The sequence below is a fragment of the Elephas maximus genome, chromosome 9 (genome assembly GCF_024166365.1).
Source record: "Elephas maximus indicus isolate mEleMax1 chromosome 9, mEleMax1 primary haplotype, whole genome shotgun sequence".
Taxonomy (NCBI): Eukaryota; Metazoa; Chordata; class Mammalia; order Proboscidea; family Elephantidae; genus Elephas; species Elephas maximus.
Window position 1 is genome coordinate 126,203,953 of NC_064827.1, and position 20,884 is coordinate 126,224,836.

A 20,884-nucleotide genomic window follows, 5' to 3' on the forward strand; every position below is an offset into this window, starting at 1 on the left:
TGAGCAAAGCAGGCAGAGGGAGAGAAACTTTCTTTCCTTCCTCTTTCCTGCCACGAATTCCTCATTTGCTCTTGCAAACGCAGGGCTTCTTCGGAAAAACTACGCCGCGGTGCAGGGATCCTTCCAGAGGAGCAACGACATAGTTTGAGCTGGAAGGTCTTGGCAGAGAGGCCGGGGAGAAAAGGCCTCTTGCTATTCTCTTTTCTTTCTGCCTGAATGCGGTCAATTGGCACTTGCCAAAGCAAGGTTTCCCAGCAGAAACTTCAAAGCAGCAGCTCTCTCCTGGCAGAGGAAATCCCACGCAGTGTTGCCCTGGCGAGATAGTGTTGCTACAGTGAGGCCCAGGGAAAACACACTGCCTAGAGAAATCCTAGCAAAGCCCAGTGTTTCCCCACAGGAATGTATGTCCGTTACAGTTCTTTGCCAGCAACGGAGCTCAGAGGCAACGTCAGATTGTGTGTATCTCAGGGAGAGAAAGAACACTGTGACTTCCCCCGTTCCTCTGACGAAAGCAGTTAGAGGGAGAAAAGCGTCCTTTGCTTTCGCTTTCCCGCAATGAGCTCGGCAGATCTGCCCTTCGCGAAGGGCCGTTTTCCCCCGGAGAACTGCCTCGCGGTAGCCCTGTTCTGGAAGTGGAACGAGTATGCAGTGTTAGCGTTCAGCTATTGTGAAGGCTCGCTTTGGCCCAGGGCAAACGAAGCGCCGGGGGAAGTCTTAGCAGAGCCCGGCGCCTTTCCACGGTTCAAAGCCTGGAACTGCAGACTCTTTTGCAAAGAAGAGAGCGCACAGGCAACAGCAGCCCGCACGTTTCTCAGTGAAAGGGAGAACTCCCTGACTTCATCCAGTTCTCTGAGCAAAGCAGGCAGAGGGAGAGAAACTTTCTTTCCTTCCTCTTTCCTGCAACGAATTGCTCCTTTGCTCTTGCAAACGCAGGGCTTCTTCTGAGAAACTACGTCGCGGTGCAGGGATCCTTCCAGAGGAGCAACGACATAGTTTGAGCTGGAAGGGCTTGGGAAAGCAGCCGGGGAAAAAAGGCCTCTTGCTGTTCTCTTTTCTTTCTGCCTGAATGCGGTCAATTCGCACTTGCCAAAGCAAGGTTTCCCAGCACAAACTACAAAGCAGCAGCTCTCTCCTGGCAGAGGAAATCCCACGCAGTGTTGCCCTGGCGAGATAGTGTTGCTACAGTGAGGCCCAGGGAAATCACACTGCCTAGAGAAATCCTAGCAAAGCCCTGTGTTTCCCCACAGGAATGTATGTCAGTTTCAGTTCTTTGCCAGCAACGGAGCTCAGAGGCAACGTCAGATTGTGTGTATCTCAGTGAGAGAAAGAACACTGTGACTTCCCCCGTTCCTCTGACGAAAGCGGTTAGAGGGAGAAAAGCGTCCTTTGCTTTCGCTTTCCCGCAGTGAGCTCGGCAGATCTGCCCTTCGCGAAGGGCCGTTTTCCCCCGGAGAACTGCCTCGCGGTAGCCCTGTTCTGGAAGTGGAACGAGTATGCAGTGTTAGCGTTCAGCTATTGTGAAGGCTCGCTTTGGCCCAGGGCAAACGAAGCGCCGGGGGAAGTCTTAGCAGAGCCCGGCGCCTTTCCACGGTTCAAAGCGTGGAACTGCAGACTCTTTTGCAAAGCAGAGAGCGCACAGGCAACAGCAGCCCGCACGTTTAACAGTGAAAGGGAGAACTCCCTGACTTCATGCAGTCCTCTGAGCAAAGCAGGCAGAGGGAGAGAAACTTTCTTTCCTTCCTCTTTCCTGCCACGAATTCCTCATTTGCTCTTGCAAACGCAGGGCTTCTTCGGAAAAACTACGCCGCGGTGCAGGGATCCTTCCAGAGGAGCAACGACATAGTTTGAGCTGGAAGGTCTTGGCAGAGAGGCCGGGGAGAAAAGGCCTCTTGCTATTCTCTTTTCTTTCTGCCTGAATGCGGTCAATTGGCACTTGCCAAAGCAAGGTTTCCCAGCAGAAACTTCAAAGCAGCAGCTCTCTCCTGGCAGAGGAAATCCCACGCAGTGTTGCCCTGGCGAGATAGTGTTGCTACAGTGAGGCCCAGGGAAAACACACTGCCTAGAGAAATCCTAGCAAAGCCCAGTGTTTCCCCACAGGAATGTATGTCCGTTACAGTTCTTTGCCAGCAACGGAGCTCAGAGGCAACGTCAGATTGTGTGTATCTCAGGGAGAGAAAGAACACTGTGACTTCCCCCGTTCCTCTGACGAAAGCAGTTAGAGGGAGAAAAGCGTCCTTTGCTTTCGCTTTCCCGCAATGAGCTCGGCAGATCTGCCCTTCGCGAAGGGCCGTTTTCCCCCGGAGAACTGCCTCGCGGTAGCCCTGTTCTGGAAGTGGAACGAGTATGCAGTGTTAGCGTTCAGCTATTGTGAAGGCTCGCTTTGGCCCAGGGCAAACGAAGCGCCGGGGGAAGTCTTAGCAGAGCCCGGCGCCTTTCCACGGTTCAAAGCCTGGAACTGCAGACTCTTTTGCAAAGAAGAGAGCGCACAGGCAACAGCAGCCCGCACGTTTCTCAGTGAAAGGGAGAACTCCCTGACTTCATCCAGTTCTCTGAGCAAAGCAGGCAGAGGGAGAGAAACTTTCTTTCCTTCCTCTTTCCTGCAACGAATTGCTCCTTTGCTCTTGCAAACGCAGGGCTTCTTCTGAGAAACTACGTCGCGGTGCAGGGATCCTTCCAGAGGAGCAACGACATAGTTTGAGCTGGAAGGGCTTGGGAAAGCAGCCGGGGAAAAAAGGCCTCTTGCTGTTCTCTTTTCTTTCTGCCTGAATGCGGTCAATTCGCACTTGCCAAAGCAAGGTTTCCCAGCACAAACTACAAAGCAGCAGCTCTCTCCTGGCAGAGGAAATCCCACGCAGTGTTGCCCTGGCGAGATAGTGTTGCTACAGTGAGGCCCAGGGAAATCACACTGCCTAGAGAAATCCTAGCAAAGCCCTGTGTTTCCCCACAGGAATGTATGTCAGTTTCAGTTCTTTGCCAGCAACGGAGCTCAGAGGCAACGTCAGATTGTGTGTATCTCAGTGAGAGAAAGAACACTGTGACTTCCCCCGTTCCTCTGACGAAAGCGGTTAGAGGGAGAAAAGCGTCCTTTGCTTTCGCTTTCCCGCAATGAGCTCGGCAGATCTGCCCTTCGCGAAGGGCCGTTTTCCCCCGGAGAACTGCCTCGCGGTAGCCCTGTTCTGGAAGTGGAACGAGTATGCAGTGTTAGCGTTCAGCTATTGTGAAGGCTCGCTTTGGCCCAGGGCAAACGAAGCGCCGGGGGAAGTCTTAGCAGAGCCCGGCGCCTTTCCACGGTTCAAAGCGTGGAACTGCAGACTCTTTTGCAAAGCAGAGAGCGCACAGGCAACAGCAGCCCGCACGTTTAACAGTGAAAGGGAGAACTCCCTGACTTCATGCAGTCCTCTGAGCAAAGCAGGCAGAGGGAGAGAAACTTTCTTTCCTTCCTCTTTCCTGCCACGAATTCCTCATTTGCTCTTGCAAACGCAGGGCTTCTTCGGAAAAACTACGCCGCGGTGCAGGGATCCTTCCAGAGGAGCAACGACATAGTTTGAGCTGGAAGGTCTTGGCAGAGAGGCCGGGGAGAAAAGGCCTCTTGCTATTCTCTTTTCTTTCTGCCTGAATGCGGTCAATTGGCACTTGCCAAAGCAAGGTTTCCCAGCAGAAACTTCAAAGCAGCAGCTCTCTCCTGGCAGAGGAAATCCCACGCAGTGTTGCCCTGGCGAGATAGTGTTGCTACAGTGAGGCCCAGGGAAAACACACTGCCTAGAGAAATCCTAGCAATGCCCTGTGTTTCCCCACAGGAATGTATGTCCGTTACAGTTCTTTGCCAGCAACGGAGCTCAGAGGCAACGTCAGATTGTGTGTATCTCAGGGAGAGAAAGAACACTGTGACTTCCCCCGTTCCTCTGACGAAAGCAGTTAGAGGGAGAAAAGCGTCCTTTGCTTTCGCTTTCCCGCAATGAGCTCGGCAGATCTGCCCTTCGCGAAGGGCCGTTTTCCCCCGGAGAACTGCCTCGCGGTAGCCCTGTTCTGGAAGTGGAACGAGTATGCAGTGTAAGCGTTCAGCTATTGTGAAGGCTCGCTTTGGCCCAGGGCAAACGAAGCGCCGGGGGAAGTCTTAGCAGAGCCCGGCGCCTTTCCACGGTTCAAAGCGTGGAACTGCAGACTCTTTTGCAAAGAAGAGAGCGCACAGGCAACAGCAGCCCGCACGTTTCTCAGTGAAAGGGAGAACTCCCTGACTTCATCCAGTTCTCTGAGCAAAGCAGGCAGAGGGAGAGAAACTTTCTTTCCTTCCTCTTTCCTGCAACGAATTGCTCCTTTGCTCTTGCAAACGCAGGGCTTCTTCTGAGAAACTACGTCGCGGTGCAGGGATCCTTCCAGAGGAGCAACGACATAGTTTGAGCTGGAAGGGCTTGGGAAAGCAGCCGGGGAAAAAAGGCCTCTTGCTGTTCTCTTTTCTTTCTGCCTGAATGCGGTCAATTCGCACTTGCCAAAGCAAGGTTTCCCAGCACAAACTACAAAGCAGCAGCTCTCTTGGAAGAGGAAATCCCACGCAGTGTTGCCCTGGCGAGATAGTGTTGCTGCAGTGAGGTCCAGGGAAAACACACTGCCTAGAGAAATCCTAGCAAAGCCCTGTGTTTCCCCACAGGAATGTATGTCAGTTTCAGTTCTTTGCCAGCAACGGAGCTCAGAGGCAACGTCAGATTGTGTGTATCTCAGTGAGAGAAAGAACACTGTGACTTCCCCCGTTCCTCTGACGAAAGCGGTTAGAGGGAGAAAAGCGTCCTTTGCTTTCGCTTTCCCGCAATGAGCTCGGCAGATCTGCCCTTCGCGAAGGGCCGTTTTCCCCCGGAGAACTGCCTCGCGGTAGCCCTGTTCTGGAAGTGGAACGAGTATGCAGTGTTAGCGTTCAGCTATTGTGAAGGCTCGCTTTGGCCCAGGGCAAACGAAGCGCCGGGGGAAGTCTTAGCAGAGCCCGGCGCCTTTCCACGGTTCAAAGCGTGGAACTGCAGACTCTTTTGCAAAGCAGAGAGCGCACAGGCAACAGCAGCCCGCACGTTTAACAGTGAAAGGGAGAACTCCCTGACTTCATGCAGTCCTCTGAGCAAAGCAGGCAGAGGGAGAGAAACTTTCTTTCCTTCCTCTTTCCTGCCACGAATTCCTCATTTGCTCTTGCAAACGCAGGGCTTCTTCGGAAAAACTACGCCGCGGTGCAGGGATCCTTCCAGAGGAGCAACGACATAGTTTGAGCTGGAAGGGCTTGGCAGAGCAGCCGGGGAGAAAAGGCCTCTTGCTATTCTCTTTTCTTTCTGCCTGAATGCGGTCAATTGGCACTTGCCAAAGCAAGGTTTCCCAGCAGAAACTTCAAAGCAGCAGCTCTCTCCTGGCAGAGGAAATCCCACGCAGTGTTGCCCTGGCGAGATAGTGTTGCTACAGTGAGGCCCAGGGAAAACACACTGCCTAGAGAAATCCTAGCAAAGCCCAGTGTTTCCCCACAGGAATGTATGTCCGTTACAGTTCTTTGCCAGCAACGGAGCTCAGAGGCAACGTCAGATTGTGTGTATCTCAGGGAGAGAAAGAACACTGTGACTTCCCCCGTTCCTCTGACGAAAGCAGTTAGAGGGAGAAAAGCGTCCTTTGCTTTCGCTTTCCCGCAATGAGCTCGGCAGATCTGCCCTTCGCGAAGGGCCGTTTTCCCCCGGAGAACTGCCTCGCGGTAGCCCTGTTCTGGAAGTGGAACGAGTATGCAGTGTTAGCGTTCAGCTATTGTGAAGGCTCGCTTTGGCCCAGGGCAAACGAAGCGCCGGGGGAAGTCTTAGCAGAGCCCGGCGCCTTTCCACGGTTCAAAGCGTGGAACTGCAGACTCTTTTGCAAAGAAGAGAGCGCACAGGCAACAGCAGCCCGCACGTTTCTCAGTGAAAGGGAGAACTCCCTGACTTCATCCAGTCCTCTGAGCAAAGCAGGCAGAGGGAGAGAAACTTTTTTTCCTTCCTCTTTCCTGCAACGAATTCCTCATTTGCTCGTGCAAACGCAGGGCTTCTTCTGAGAAACTACGTCGCGGTGCAGGGATCCTTCCAGAGGAGCAACGACATAGTTTGAGCTGGAAGGGCTTGGGAAAGCAGCCGGGGAGAAAAGGCCTCTTGCTATTCTCTTTTCTTTCTGCCTGAATGCGGTCAATTGGCACTTGCCAAAGCAAGGTTTCCCAGCAGAAACTTCAAAGCAGCAGCTCTCTCCTGGCAGAGGAAATCCCACGCAGTGTTGCCCTGGCGAGATAGTGTTGCTACAGTGAGGCCCAGGGAAAACACACTGCCTAGAGAAATCCTAGCAATGCCCTGTGTTTCCCCACAGGAATGTATGTCCGTTACAGTTCTTTGCCAGCAACGGAGCTCAGAGGCAACGTCAGATTGTGTGTATCTCAGGGAGAGAAAAAACACTGTGACTTCCCCCGTTCCTCTGACGAAAGCGGTTAGAGGGAGAAAAGCGTCCTTTGCTTTCGCTTTCCCGCAATGAGCTCGGCAGATCTGCCCTTCGCGAAGGGCCGTTTTCCCCCGGAGAACTGCCTCGCGGTAGCCCTGTTCTGGAAGTGGAACGAGTATGCAGTGTAAGCGTTCAGCTATTGTGAAGGCTCGCTTTGGCCCAGGGCAAACGAAGCGCCGGGGGAAGTCTTAGCAGAGCCCGGCGCCTTTCCACGGTTCAAAGCGTGGAACTGCAGACTCTTTTGCAAAGAAGAGAGCGCACAGGCAACAGCAGCCCGCACGTTTCTCAGTGAAAGGGAGAACTCCCTGACTACATCCAGTCCTCTGAGCAAAGCAGGCAGAGGGAGAGAAACTTTCTTTCCTTCCTCTTTCCTGCCACGAATTCCTCATTTGCTCTTGCAAACGCAGGGCTTCTTCGGAAAAACTACGCCGCGGTGCAGGGATCCTTCCAGAGGAGCAACGACATAGTTTGAGCTGGAAGGGCTTGGCAGAGCAGCCGGGGAGAAAAGGCCTCTTGCTATTCTCTTTTCTTTCTGCCTGAATGCGGTCAATTGGCACTTGCCAAAGCAAGGTTTCCCAGCAGAAACTTCAAAGCAGCAGCTCTCTCCTGGCAGAGGAAATCCCACGCAGTGTTGCCCTGGCGAGATAGTGTTGCTACAGTGAGGCCCAGGGAAAACACACTGCCTAGAGAAATCCTAGCAAAGCCCTGTGTTTCCCCACAGGAATGTATGTCACTTTCAGTTCTTTGCCAGCAACGGAGCTCAGAGGCAACGTCAGATTGTGTGTATCTCAGTGAGAGAAAGAACACTGTGACTTCCCCCGTTCCTCTGACGAAAGCGGTTAGAGGGAGAAAAGCGTCCTTTGCTTTCGCTTTCCCGCATAGAGCTCGGCAGATCTGCCCTTCGCGAAGGGCCGTTTTCCCCCGGAGAACTGCCTCGCGGTAGCCCTGTTCTGGAAGTGGAACGAGTATGCAGTGTTAGCGTTCAGCTATTGTGAAGGCTCGCTTTGGCCCAGGGCAAACGAAGCGCCGGGGGAAGTCTTAGCAGAGCCCGGCGCCTTTCCACGGTTCAAAGCGTGGAACTGCAGACTCTTTTGCAAAGCAGAGAGCGCACAGGCAACAGCAGCCCGCACGTTTAACAGTGAAAGGGAGAACTCCCTGACTTCATGCAGTCCTCTGAGCAAAGCAGGCAGAGGGAGAGAAACTTTCTTTCCTTCCTCTTTCCTGCCACGAATTCCTCATTTGCTCTTGCAAACGCAGGGCTTCTTCGGAAAAACTACGCCGCGGTGCAGGGATCCTTCCAGAGGAGCAACGACATAGTTTGAGCTGGAAGGGCTTGTCAGAGCAGCCGGGGAGAAAAGGCCTCTTGCTGTTCTCTTTTCTTTCTGCCTGAATGCGGTCAATTGGCACTTGCCAAAGCAAGGTTTCCCAGCAGAAACTTCAAAGCAGCAGCTCTCTCCTGGCAGAGGAAATCCCACGCAGTGTTGCCCTGGCGAGATAGTGTTGCTACAGTGAGGCCCAGGGAAAACACACTGCCTAGAGAAATCCTAGCAATGCCCTGTGTTTCCCCACAGGAATGTATGTCCGTTACAGTTCTTTGCCAGCAACGGAGCTCAGAGGCAACGTCAGATTGTGTGTATCTCAGGGAGAGAAAGAACACTGTGACTTCCCCCGTTCCTCTGACGAAAGCGGTTAGAGGGAGAAAAGCGTCCTTTGCTTTCGCTTTCCCGCAATGAGCTCGGCAGATCTGCCCTTCGCGAAGGGCCGTTTTCCCCCGGAGAACTGCCTCGCGGTAGCCCTGTTCTGGAAGTGGAACGAGTATGCAGTGTAAGCGTTCAGCTATTGTGAAGGCTCGCTTTGGCCCAGGGCAAACGAAGCGCCGGGGGAAGTCTTAGCAGAGCCCGGCGCCTTTCCACGGTTCAAAGCGTGGAACTGCAGACTCTTTTGCAAAGAAGAGAGCGCACAGGCAACAGCAGCCCGCACGTTTCTCAGTGAAAGGGAGAACTCCCTGACTACATCCAGTCCTCTGAGCAAAGCAGGCAGAGGGAGAGAAACTTTCTTTCCTTCCTCTTTCCTGCAACGAATTCCTCATTTGCTCGTGCAAACGCAGGGCTTCTTCTGAGAAACTACGTCGCGGTGCAGGGATCCTTCCAGAGGAGCAACGACATAGTTTGAGCTGGAAGGGCTTGGGAAAGCAGCCGGGGAGAAAAGGCCTCTTGCTGTTCTCTTTTCTTTCTGCCTGAATGCGGTCAATTCGCACTTGCCAAAGCAAGGTTTCCCAGCACAAACTACAAAGCAGCAGCTCTCTCCTGGCAGAGGAAATCCCACGCAGTGTTGCCCTGGCGAGATAGTGTTGCTACAGTGAGGCCCAGGGAAAACACACTGCCTAGAGAAATCCTAGCAAAGCCCTGTGTTTCCCCACAGGAATGTATGTCAGTTTCAGTTCTTTGCCAGCAACGGAGCTCAGAGGCAACGTCAGATTGTGTGTATCTCAGTGAGAGAAAGAACACTGTGACTTCCCCCGTTCCTCTGACGAAAGCGGTTAGAGGGAGAAAAGCGTCCTTTGCTTTCGCTTTCCCGCAATGAGCTCGGCAGATCTGCCCTTCGCGAAGGGCCGTTTTCCCCCGGAGAACTGCCTCGCGGTAGCCCTGTTCTGGAAGTGGAACGAGTATGCAGTGTTAGCGTTCAGCTATTGTGAAGGCTCGCTTTGGCCCAGGGCAAACGAAGCGCCGGGGGAAGTCTTAGCAGAGCCCGGCGCCTTTCCACGGTTCAAAGCGTGGAACTGCAGACTCTTTTGCAAAGCAGAGAGCGCACAGGCAACAGCAGCCCGCACGTTTAACAGTGAAAGGGAGAACTCCCTGACTTCATGCAGTCCTCTGAGCAAAGCAGGCAGAGGGAGAGAAACTTTCTTTCCTTCCTCTTTCCTGCCACGAATTCCTCATTTGCTCTTGCAAACGCAGGGCTTCTTCGGAAAAACTACGCCGCGGTGCAGGGATCCTTCCAGAGGAGCAACGACATAGTTTGAGCTGGAAGGGCTTGTCAGAGCAGCCGGGGAGAAAAGGCCTCTTGCTATTCTCTTTTCTTTCTGCCTGAATGCGGTCAATTGGCACTTGCCAAAGCAAGGTTTCCCAGCAGAAACTTCAAAGCAGCAGCTCTCTCCTGGCAGAGGAAATCCCACGCAGTGTTGCCCTGGCGAGATAGTGTTGCTACAGTGAGGCCCAGGGAAAACACACTGCCTAGAGAAATCCTAGCAAAGCCCAGTGTTTCCCCACAGGAATGTATGTCCGTTACAGTTCTTTGCCAGCAACGGAGCTCAGAGGCAACGTCTGATTGTGTGTATCTCAGTGAGAGAAAGAACACTGTGACTTCCCCCGTTCCTCTGACGAAAGCAGTTAGAGGGAGAAAAGCGTCCTTTGCTTTCGCTTTCCCGCAATGAGCTCGGCAGATCTGCCCTTCGCGAAGGGCCGTTTTCCCCCGGAGAACTGCCTCGCGGTAGCCCTGTTCTGGAAGTGGAACGAGTATGCAGTGTTAGCGTTCAGCTATTGTGAAGGCTCGCTTTGGCCCAGGGCAAACGAAGCGCCGGGGGAAGTCTTAGCAGAGCCCGGCGCCTTTCCACGGTTCAAAGCGTGGAACTGCAGACTCTTTTGCAAAGAAGAGAGCGCACAGGCAACAGCAGCCCGCACGTTTCTCAGTGAAAGGGAGAACTCCCTGACTTCATGCAGTCCTCTGAGCAAAGCAGGCAGAGGGAGAGAAACTTTTTTTCCTTCCTCTTTCCTGCAACGAATTCCTCATTTGCTCGTGCAAACGCAGGGCTTCTTCTGAGAAACTACGTCGCGGTGCAGGGATCCTTCCAGAGGAGCAACGACATAGTTTGAGCTGGAAGGGCTTGGGAAAGCAGCCGGGGAGAAAAGGCCTCTTGCTATTCTCTTTTCTTTCTGCCTGAATGCGGTCAATTGGCACTTGCCAAAGCAAGGTTTCCCAGCAGAAACTTCAAAGCAGCAGCTCTCTCCTGGCAGAGGAAATCCCACGCAGTGTTGCCCTGGCGAGATAGTGTTGCTACAGTGAGGCCCAGGGAAAACACACTGCCTAGAGAAATCCTAGCAATGCCCTGTGTTTCCCCACAGGAATGTATGTCCGTTACAGTTCTTTGCCAGCAACGGAGCTCAGAGGCAACGTCAGATTGTGTGTATCTCAGGGAGAGAAAGAACACTGTGACTTCCCCCGTTCCTCTGACGAAAGCGGTTAGAGGGAGAAAAGCGTCCTTTGCTTTCGCTTTCCCGCAATGAGCTCGGCAGATCTGCCCTTCGCGAAGGGCCGTTTTCCCCCGGAGAACTGCCTCGCGGTAGCCCTGTTCTGGAAGTGGAACGAGTATGCAGTGTAAGCGTTCAGCTATTGTGAAGGCTCGCTTTGGCCCATGGCAAACGAAGCGCCGGGGGAAGTCTTAGCAGAGCCCGGCGCCTTTCCACGGTTCAAAGCGTGGAACTGCAGACTCTTTTGCAAAGAAGAGAGCGCACAGGCAACAGCAGCCCGCACGTTTCTCAGTGAAAGGGAGAACTCCCTGACTACATCCAGTCCTCTGAGCAAAGCAGGCAGAGGGAGAGAAACTTTCTTTCCTTCCTCTTTCCTGCCACGAATTCCTCATTTGCTCTTGCAAACGCAGGGCTTCTTCGGAAAAACTACGCCGCGGTGCAGGGATCCTTCCAGAGGAGCAACGACATAGTTTGAGCTGGAAGGGCTTGTCAGAGCAGCCGGGGAGAAAAGGCCTCTTGCTATTCTCTTTTCTTTCTGCCTGAATGCGGTCAATTGGCACTTGCCAAATCAAGGTTTCCCAGCAGAAACTTCAAAGCAGCAGCTCTCTCCTGGCAGAGGAAATCCCACGCAGTGTTGCCCTGGCGAGATAGTGTTGCTACAGTGAGGCCCAGGGAAAACACACTGCCTAGAGAAATCCTAGCAAAGCCCTGTGTTTCCCCACAGGAATGTATGTCACTTTCAGTTCTTTGCCAGCAACGGAGCTCAGAGGCAACGTCAGATTGTGTGTATCTCAGTGAGAGAAAGAACACTGTGACTTCCCCCGTTCCTCTGACGAAAGCGGTTAGAGGGAGAAAAGCGTCCTTTGCTTTCGCTTTCCCGCATAGAGCTCGGCAGATCTGCCCTTCGCGAAGGGCCGTTTTCCCCCGGAGAACTGCCTCGCGGTAGCCCTGTTCTGGAAGTGGAACGAGTATGCAGTGTTAGCGTTCAGCTATTGTGAAGGCTCGCTTTGGCCCAGGGCAAACGAAGCGCCGGGGGAAGTCTTAGCAGAGCCCGGCGCCTTTCCACGGTTCAAAGCGTGGAACTGCAGACTCTTTTGCAAAGCAGAGAGCGCACAGGCAACAGCAGCCCGCACGTTTAACAGTGAAAGGGAGAACTCCCTGACTTCATGCAGTCCTCTGAGCAAAGCAGGCAGAGGGAGAGAAACTTTCTTTCCTTCCTCTTTCCTGCCACGAATTCCTCATTTGCTCTTGCAAACGCAGGGCTTCTTCGGAAAAACTACGCCGCGGTGCAGGGATCCTTCCAGAGGAGCAACGACATAGTTTGAGCTGGAAGGGCTTGTCAGAGCAGCCGGGGAGAAAAGGCCTCTTGCTGTTCTCTTTTCTTTCTGCCTGAATGCGGTCAATTGGCACTTGCCAAAGCAAGGTTTCCCAGCAGAAACTTCAAAGCAGCAGCTCTCTCCTGGCAGAGGAAATCCCACGCAGTGTTGCCCTGGCGAGATAGTGTTGCTACAGTGAGGCCCAGGGAAAACACACTGCCTAGAGAAATCCTAGCAATGCCCTGTGTTTCCCCACAGGAATGTATGTCCGTTACAGTTCTTTGCCAGCAACGGAGCTCAGAGGCAACGTCAGATTGTGTGTATCTCAGGGAGAGAAAGAACACTGTGACTTCCCCCGTTCCTCTGACGAAAGCGGTTAGAGGGAGAAAAGCGTCCTTTGCTTTCGCTTTCCCGCAATGAGCTCGGCAGATCTGCCCTTCGCGAAGGGCCGTTTTCCCCCGGAGAACTGCCTCGCGGTAGCCCTGTTCTGGAAGTGGAACGAGTATGCAGTGTAAGCGTTCAGCTATTGTGAAGGCTCGCTTTGGCCCAGGGCAAACGAAGCGCCGGGGGAAGTCTTAGCAGAGCCCGGCGCCTTTCCACGGTTCAAAGCGTGGAACTGCAGACTCTTTTGCAAAGAAGAGAGCGCACAGGCAACAGCAGCCCGCACGTTTCTCAGTGAAAGGGAGAACTCCCTGACTACATCCAGTCCTCTGAGCAAAGCAGGCAGAGGGAGAGAAACTTTCTTTCCTTCCTCTTTCCTGCCACGAATTCCTCATTTGCTCTTGCAAACGCAGGGCTTCTTCGGAAAAACTACGCCGCGGTGCAGGGATCCTTCCAGAGGAGCAACGACATAGTTTGAGCTGGAAGGGCTTGGCAGAGCAGCCGGGGAGAAAAGGCCTCTTGCTATTCTCTTTTCTTTCTGCCTGAATGCGGTCAATTGGCACTTGCCAAAGCAAGGTTTCCCAGCAGAAACTTCAAAGCAGCAGCTCTCTCCTGGCAGAGGAAATCCCACGCAGTGTTGCCCTGGCGAGATAGTGTTGCTACAGTGAGGCCCAGGGAAAACACACTGCCTAGAGAAATCCTAGCAAAGCCCTGTGTTTCCCCACAGGAATGTATGTCACTTTCAGTTCTTTGCCAGCAACGGAGCTCAGAGGCAACGTCAGATTGTGTGTATCTCAGTGAGAGAAAGAACACTGTGACTTCCCCCGTTCCTCTGACGAAAGCGGTTAGAGGGAGAAAAGCGTCCTTTGCTTTCGCTTTCCCGCATAGAGCTCGGCAGATCTGCCCTTCGCGAAGGGCCGTTTTCCCCCGGAGAACTGCCTCGCGGTAGCCCTGTTCTGGAAGTGGAACGAGTATGCAGTGTTAGCGTTCAGCTATTGTGAAGGCTCGCTTTGGCCCAGGGCAAACGAAGCGCCGGGGGAAGTCTTAGCAGAGCCCGGCGCCTTTCCACGGTTCAAAGCGTGGAACTGCAGACTCTTTTGCAAAGCAGAGAGCGCACAGGCAACAGCAGCCCGCACGTTTAACAGTGAAAGGGAGAACTCCCTGACTTCATGCAGTCCTCTGAGCAAAGCAGGCAGAGGGAGAGAAACTTTCTTTCCTTCCTCTTTCCTGCCACGAATTCCTCATTTGCTCTTGCAAACGCAGGGCTTCTTCGGAAAAACTACGCCGCGGTGCAGGGATCCTTCCAGAGGAGCAACGACATAGTTTGAGCTGGAAGGGCTTGTCAGAGCAGCCGGGGAGAAAAGGCCTCTTGCTGTTCTCTTTTCTTTCTGCCTGAATGCGGTCAATTGGCACTTGCCAAAGCAAGGTTTCCCAGCAGAAACTTCAAAGCAGCAGCTCTCTCCTGGCAGAGGAAATCCCACGCAGTGTTGCCCTGGCGAGATAGTGTTGCTACAGTGAGGCCCAGGGAAAACACACTGCCTAGAGAAATCCTAGCAATGCCCTGTGTTTCCCCACAGGAATGTATGTCCGTTACAGTTCTTTGCCAGCAACGGAGCTCAGAGGCAACGTCAGATTGTGTGTATCTCAGGGAGAGAAAGAACACTGTGACTTCCCCCGTTCCTCTGACGAAAGCGGTTAGAGGGAGAAAAGCGTCCTTTGCTTTCGCTTTCCCGCAATGAGCTCGGCAGATCTGCCCTTCGCGAAGGGCCGTTTTCCCCCGGAGAACTGCCTCGCGGTAGCCCTGTTCTGGAAGTGGAACGAGTATGCAGTGTAAGCGTTCAGCTATTGTGAAGGCTCGCTTTGGCCCAGGGCAAACGAAGCGCCGGGGGAAGTCTTAGCAGAGCCCGGCGCCTTTCCACGGTTCAAAGCGTGGAACTGCAGACTCTTTTGCAAAGAAGAGAGCGCACAGGCAACAGCAGCCCGCACGTTTCTCAGTGAAAGGGAGAACTCCCTGACTACATCCAGTCCTCTGAGCAAAGCAGGCAGAGGGAGAGAAACTTTCTTTCCTTCCTCTTTCCTGCCACGAATTCCTCATTTGCTCTTGCAAACGCAGGGCTTCTTCGGAAAAACTACGCCGCGGTGCAGGGATCCTTCCAGAGGAGCAACGACATAGTTTGAGCTGGAAGGGCTTGGCAGAGCAGCCGGGGAGAAAAGGCCTCTTGCTATTCTCTTTTCTTTCTGCCTGAATGCGGTCAATTCGCACTTGCCAAATCAAGGTTTCCCAGCAGAAACTTCAAAGCAGCAGCTCTCTCCTGGCAGAGGAAATCCCACGCAGTGTTGCCCTGGCGAGATAGTGTTGCTACAGTGAGGCCCAGGGAAAACACACTGCCTAGAGAAATCCTAGCAAAGCCCTGTGTTTCCCCACAGGAATGTATGTCAGTTTCAGTTCTTTGCCAGCAACGGAGCTCAGAGGCAACGTCAGATTGTGTGTATCTCAGTGAGAGAAAGAACACTGTGACTTCCCCCGTTCCTCTGACGAAAGCGGTTAGAGGGAGAAAAGCGTCCTTTGCTTTCGCTTTCCCGCAATGAGCTCGGCAGATCTGCCCTTCGCGAAGGGCCGTTTTCCCCCGGAGAACTGCCTCGCGGTAGCCCTGTTCTGGAAGTGGAACGAGTATGCAGTGTTAGCGTTCAGCTATTGTGAAGGCTCGCTTTGGCCCAGGGCAAACGAAGCGCCGGGGGAAGTCTTAGCAGAGCCCGGCGCCTTTCCACGGTTCAAAGCGTGGAACTGCAGACTCTTTTGCAAAGCAGAGAGCGCACAGGCAACAGCAGCCCGCACGTTTAACAGTGAAAGGGAGAACTCCCTGACTTCATGCAGTCCTCTGAGCAAAGCAGGCAGAGGGAGAGAAACTTTCTTTCCTTCCTCTTTCCTGCCACGAATTCCTCATTTGCTCTTGCAAACGCAGGGCTTCTTCGGAAAAACTACGCCGCGGTGCAGGGATCCTTCCAGAGGAGCAACGACATAGTTTGAGCTGGAAGGGCTTGTCAGAGCAGCCGGGGAGAAAAGGCCTCTTGCTGTTCTCTTTTCTTTCTGCCTGAATGCGGTCAATTGGCACTTGCCAAAGCAAGGTTTCCCAGCAGAAACTTCAAAGCAGCAGCTCTCTCCTGGCAGAGGAAATCCCACGCAGTGTTGCCCTGGCGAGATAGTGTTGCTACAGTGAGGCCCAGGGAAAACACACTGCCTAGAGAAATCCTAGCAATGCCCTGTGTTTCCCCACAGGAATGTATGTCCGTTACAGTTCTTTGCCAGCAACGGAGCTCAGAGGCAACGTCAGATTGTGTGTATCTCAGGGAGAGAAAGAACACTGTGACTTCCCCCGTTCCTCTGACGAAAGCGGTTAGAGGGAGAAAAGCGTCCTTTGCTTTCGCTTTCCCGCAATGAGCTCGGCAGATCTGCCCTTCGCGAAGGGCCGTTTTCCCCCGGAGAACTGCCTCGCGGTAGCCCTGTTCTGGAAGTGGAACGAGTATGCAGTGTAAGCGTTCAGCTATTGTGAAGGCTCGCTTTGGCCCAGGGCAAACGAAGCGCCGGGGGAAGTCTTAGCAGAGCCCGGCGCCTTTCCACGGTTCAAAGCGTGGAACTGCAGACTCTTTTGCAAAGAAGAGAGCGCACAGGCAACAGCAGCCCGCACGTTTCTCAGTGAAAGGGAGAACTCCCTGACTACATCCAGTCCTCTGAGCAAAGCAGGCAGAGGGAGAGAAACTTTCTTTCCTTCCTCTTTCCTGCCACGAATTCCTCATTTGCTCTTGCAAACGCAGGGCTTCTTCGGAGAAACTACGCCGCGGTGCAGGGATCCTTCCAGAGGAGCAACGACATAGTTTGAGCTGGAAGGGCTTGGCAGAGCAGCCGGGGAGAAAAGGCCTCTTGCTGTTCTCTTTTCTTTCTGCCTGAATGCGGTCAATTCGCACTTGCCAAATCAAGGTTTCCCAGCAGAAACTTCAAAGCAGCAGCTCTCTCCTGGCAGAGGAAATCCCACGCAGTGTTGCCCTGGCGAGATAGTGTTGCTACAGTGAGGCCCAGGGAAAACACACTGCCTAGAGAAATCCTAGCAAAGCCCTGTGTTTCCCCACAGGAATGTATGTCAGTTTCAGTTCTTTGCCAGCAACGGAGCTCAGAGGCAACGTCAGATTGTGTGTATCTCAGTGAGAGAAAGAACACTGTGACTTCCCCCGTTCCTCTGACGAAAGCGGTTAGAGGGAGAAAAGCGTCCTTTGCTTTCGCTTTCCCGCAATGAGCTCGGCAGATCTGCCCTTCGCGAAGGGCCGTTTTCCCCCGGAGAACTGCCTCGCGGTAGCCCTGTTCTGGAAGTGGAACGAGTATGCAGTGTTAGCGTTCAGCTATTGTGAAGGCTCGCTTTGGCCCAGGGCAAACGAAGCGCCGGGGGAAGTCTTAGCAGAGCCCGGCGCCTTTCCACGGTTCAAAGCGTGGAACTGCAGACTCTTTTGCAAAGCAGAGAGCGCACAGGCAACAGCAGCCCGCACGTTTAACAGTGAAAGGGAGAACTCCCTGACTTCATGCAGTCCTCTGAGCAAAGCAGGCAGAGGGAGAGAAACTTTCTTTCCTTCCTCTTTCCTGCCACGAATTCCTCATTTGTTCTTGCAAACGCAGGGCTTCTTCGGAAAAACTACGCCGCGGTGCAGGGATCCTTCCAGAGGAGCAACGACATAGTTTGAGCTGGAAGGGCTTGGCAGAGCAGCCGGGGAGAAAAGGCCTCTTGCTATTCTCTTTTCTTTCTGCCTGAATGCGGTCAATTGGCACTTGCCAAAGCAAGGTTTCCAAGCAGAAACTTCAAAGCAGCAGCTCTCTCCTGGCAGAGGAAATCCCACGCAGTGTTGCCCTGGCGAGATAGTGTTGCTACAGTGAGGCCCAGGGAAAACACACTGCCTAGAGAAATCCTAGCAAAGCCCTGTGTTTCCCCACAGGAATGTATGTCCGTTACAGTTCTTTGCCAGCAACGGAGCTCAGAGGCAACGTCAGATTGTGTGTATCTCAGGGAGAGAAAGAACACTGTGACTTCCCCCGTTCCTCTGACGAAAGCAGTTAGAGGGAGAAAAGCGTCCTTTGCTTTCGCTTTCCCGCAATGAGCTCGGCAGATCTGCCCTTCGCGAAGGGCCGTTTTCCCCCGGAGAACTGCCTCGCGGTAGCCCTGTTCTGGAAGTGGAACGAGTATGCAGTGTTAGCGTTCAGCTATTGTGAAGGCTCGCTTTGGCCCAGGGCAAACGAAGCGCCGGGGGAAGTCTTAGCAGAGCCCGGCGCCTTTCCACGGTTCAAAGCGTGGAACTGCAGACTCTTTTGCAAAGAAGAGAGCGCACAGGCAACAGCAGCCCGCACGTTTCTCAGTGAAAGGGAGAACTCCCTGACTACATCCAGTCCTCTGAGCAAAGCAGGCAGAGGGAGAGAAACTTTCTTTCCTTCCTCTTTCCTGCCACGAATTCCTCATTTGCTCGTGCAAACGCAGGGCTTCTTCTGAGAAACTACGTCGCGGTGCAGGGATCCTTCCAGAGGAGCAACGACATAGTTTGAGCTGGAAGGGCTTGGGAAAGCAGCCGGGGAAAAAAGGCCTCTTGCTGTTCTCTTTTCTTTCTGCCTGAATGCGGTCAATTCGCACTTGCCAAAGCAAGGTTTCCCAGCACAAACTACAAAGCAGCAGCTCTCTCCTGGCAGAGGAAATCCCACGCAGTGTTGCCCTGGCGAGATAGTGTTGCTACAGTGAGGCCCAGGGAAATCACACTGCCTAGAGAAATCCTAGCAAAGCCCTGTGTTTCCCCACAGGAATGTATGTCAGTTTCAGTTCTTTGCCAGCAACGGAGCTCAGAGGCAACGTCAGATTGTGTGTATCTCAGGGAGAGAAAGAACACTGTGACTTCCCCCGTTCCTCTGACGAAAGCGGTTAGAGGGAGAAAAGCGTCCTTTGCTTTCGCTTTCCCGCAATGAGCTCGGCAGATCTGCCCTTCGCGAAGGGCCGTTTTCCCCCGGAGAACTGCCTCGCGGTAGCCCTGTTCTGGAAGTGGAACGAGTATGCAGTGTTAGCGTTCAGCTATTGTGAAGGCTCGCTTTGGCCCAGGGCAAACGAAGCGCCGGGGGAAGTCTTAGCAGAGCCCGGCGCCTTTCCACGGTTCAAAGCGTGGAACTGCAGACTCTTTTGCAAAGCAGAGAGCGCACAGGCAACAGCAGCCCGCACGTTTAACAGTGAAAGGGAGAACTCCCTGACTTCATGCAGTCCTCTGAGCAAAGCAGGCAGAGGGAGAGAAACTTTCTTTCCTTCCTCTTTCCTGCCACGAATTCCTCATTTGCTCTTGCAAACGCAGGGCTTCTTCGGAAAAACTACGCCGCGGTGCAGGGATCCTTCCAGAGGAGCAACGACATAGTTTGAGCTGGAAGGGCTTGTCAGAGCAGCCGGGGAGAAAAGGCCTCTTGCTATTCTCTTTTCTTTCTGCCTGAATGCGGTCAATTGGCACTTGCCAAAGCAAGGTTTCCCAGCAGAAACTTCAAAGCAGCAGCTCTCTCCTGGCAGAGGAAATCCCACGCAGTGTTGCCCTGGCGAGATAGTGTTGCTACAGTGAGGCCCAGGGAAAACACACTGCCTAGAGAAATCCTAGCAAAGCCCTGTGTTTCCCCACAGGAATGTATGTCCGTTACAGTTCTTTGCCAGCAACGGAGCTCAGAGGCAACGTCAGATTGTGTGTATCTCAGGGAGAGAAAGAACACTGTGACTTCCCCCGTTCCTCTGACGAAAGCAGTTAGAGGGAGAAAAGCGTCCTTTGCTTTCGCTTTCCCGCAATGAGCTCGGCAGATCTGCCCTTCGCGAAGGGCCGTTTTCCCCCGGAGAACTGCCTCGCGGTAGCCCTGTTCTGGAAGTGGAACGAGTATGGAGTGTAAGCGTTCAGCTATTGTGAAGGCTCGCTTTGACCCAGGGCAAACGAAGCGCCGGGGGAAGTCTTAGCAGAGCCCGGCGCCTTTCCACGGTTCAAAGCGTGGAACTGCAGACTCTTTTGCAAAGAAGAGAGCGCACAGGCAACAGCAGCCCGCACGTTTCTCAGTGAAAGGGAGAACTCCCTGACTACATCCAGTCCTCTGAGCAAAGCAGGCAGAGGGAGAGAAACTTTCTTTCCTTCCTCTTTCCTGCAACGAATTCCTCATTTGCTCGTGCAAACGCAGGGCTTCTTCTGAGAAACTACGTCGCGGTGCAGGGATCCTTCCAGAGGAGCAACGACATAGTTTGAGCTGGAAGGGCTTGGGAAAGCAGCCGGGGAGAAAAGGCCTCTTGCTGTTCTCTTTTCTTTCTGCCTGAATGCGGTCAATTGGCACTTGCCAAAGCAAGGTTTCCCAGCACAAACTACAAAGCAGCAGCTCTCTCCTGGCAGAGGAAATCCCACGCAGTGTTGCCCTGGCGAGATAGTGTTGCTACAGTGAGGCCCAGGGAAATCACACTGCCTAGAGAAATCCTAGCAAAGCCCTGTGTTTCCCCACAGGAATGTATGTCAGTTTCAGTTCTTTGCCAGCAACGGAGCTCAGAGGCAACGTCAGATTGTGTGTATCTCAGTGAGAGAAAGAACACTGTGACTTCCCCCGTTCCTCTGACGAAAGCGGTTAGAGGGAGAAAAGCGTCCTTTGCTTTCGCTTTCCCGCAGTGAGCTCGGCAGATCTGCCCTTCGCGAAGGGCCGTTTTCCCCCGGAGAACTGCCTCGCGGTAGCCCTGTTCTGGAAGTGGAACGAGTATGCAGTGTTAGCGTTCAGCTATTGTGAAGGCTCGCTTTGGCCCAGGGCAAACGAAGCGCCGGGGGAAGTCTTAGCAGAGCCCGGCGCCTTTCCACGGTTCAAAGCGTGGAACTGCAGACTCTTTTGCAAAGCAGAGAGCGCACAGGCAACAGCAGCCCGCACGTTTAACAGTGAAAGGGAGAACTCCCTGACTTCATGCAGTCCTCTGAGCAAAGCAGGCAGAGGGAGAGAAACTTTCTTTCCTTCCTCTTTCCTGCCACGAATTCCTCATTTGCTCTTGCAAACGCAGGGCTTCTTCGGAAAAACTACGCCGCGGTGCAGGGATCCTTCCAGAGGAGCAACGACATAGTTTGAGCTGGAAGGTCTTGGCAGAGAGGCCGGGGAGAAAAGGCCTCTTGCTATTCTCTTTTCTTTCTGCCTGAATGCGGTCAATTGGCACTTGCCAAAGCAAGGTTTCCCAGCAGAAACTTCAAAGCAGCAGCTCTCTCCTGGCAGAGGAAATCCCACGCAGTGTTGCCCTGGCGAGATAGTGTTGCTACAGTGAGGCCCAGGGAAAACACACTGCCTAGAGAAATCCTAGCAAAGCCCAGTGTTTCCCCACAGGAATGTATGTCCGTTACAGTTCTTTGCCAGCAACGGAGCTCAGAGGCAACGTCAGATTGTGTGTATCTCAGGGAGAGAAAGAACACTGT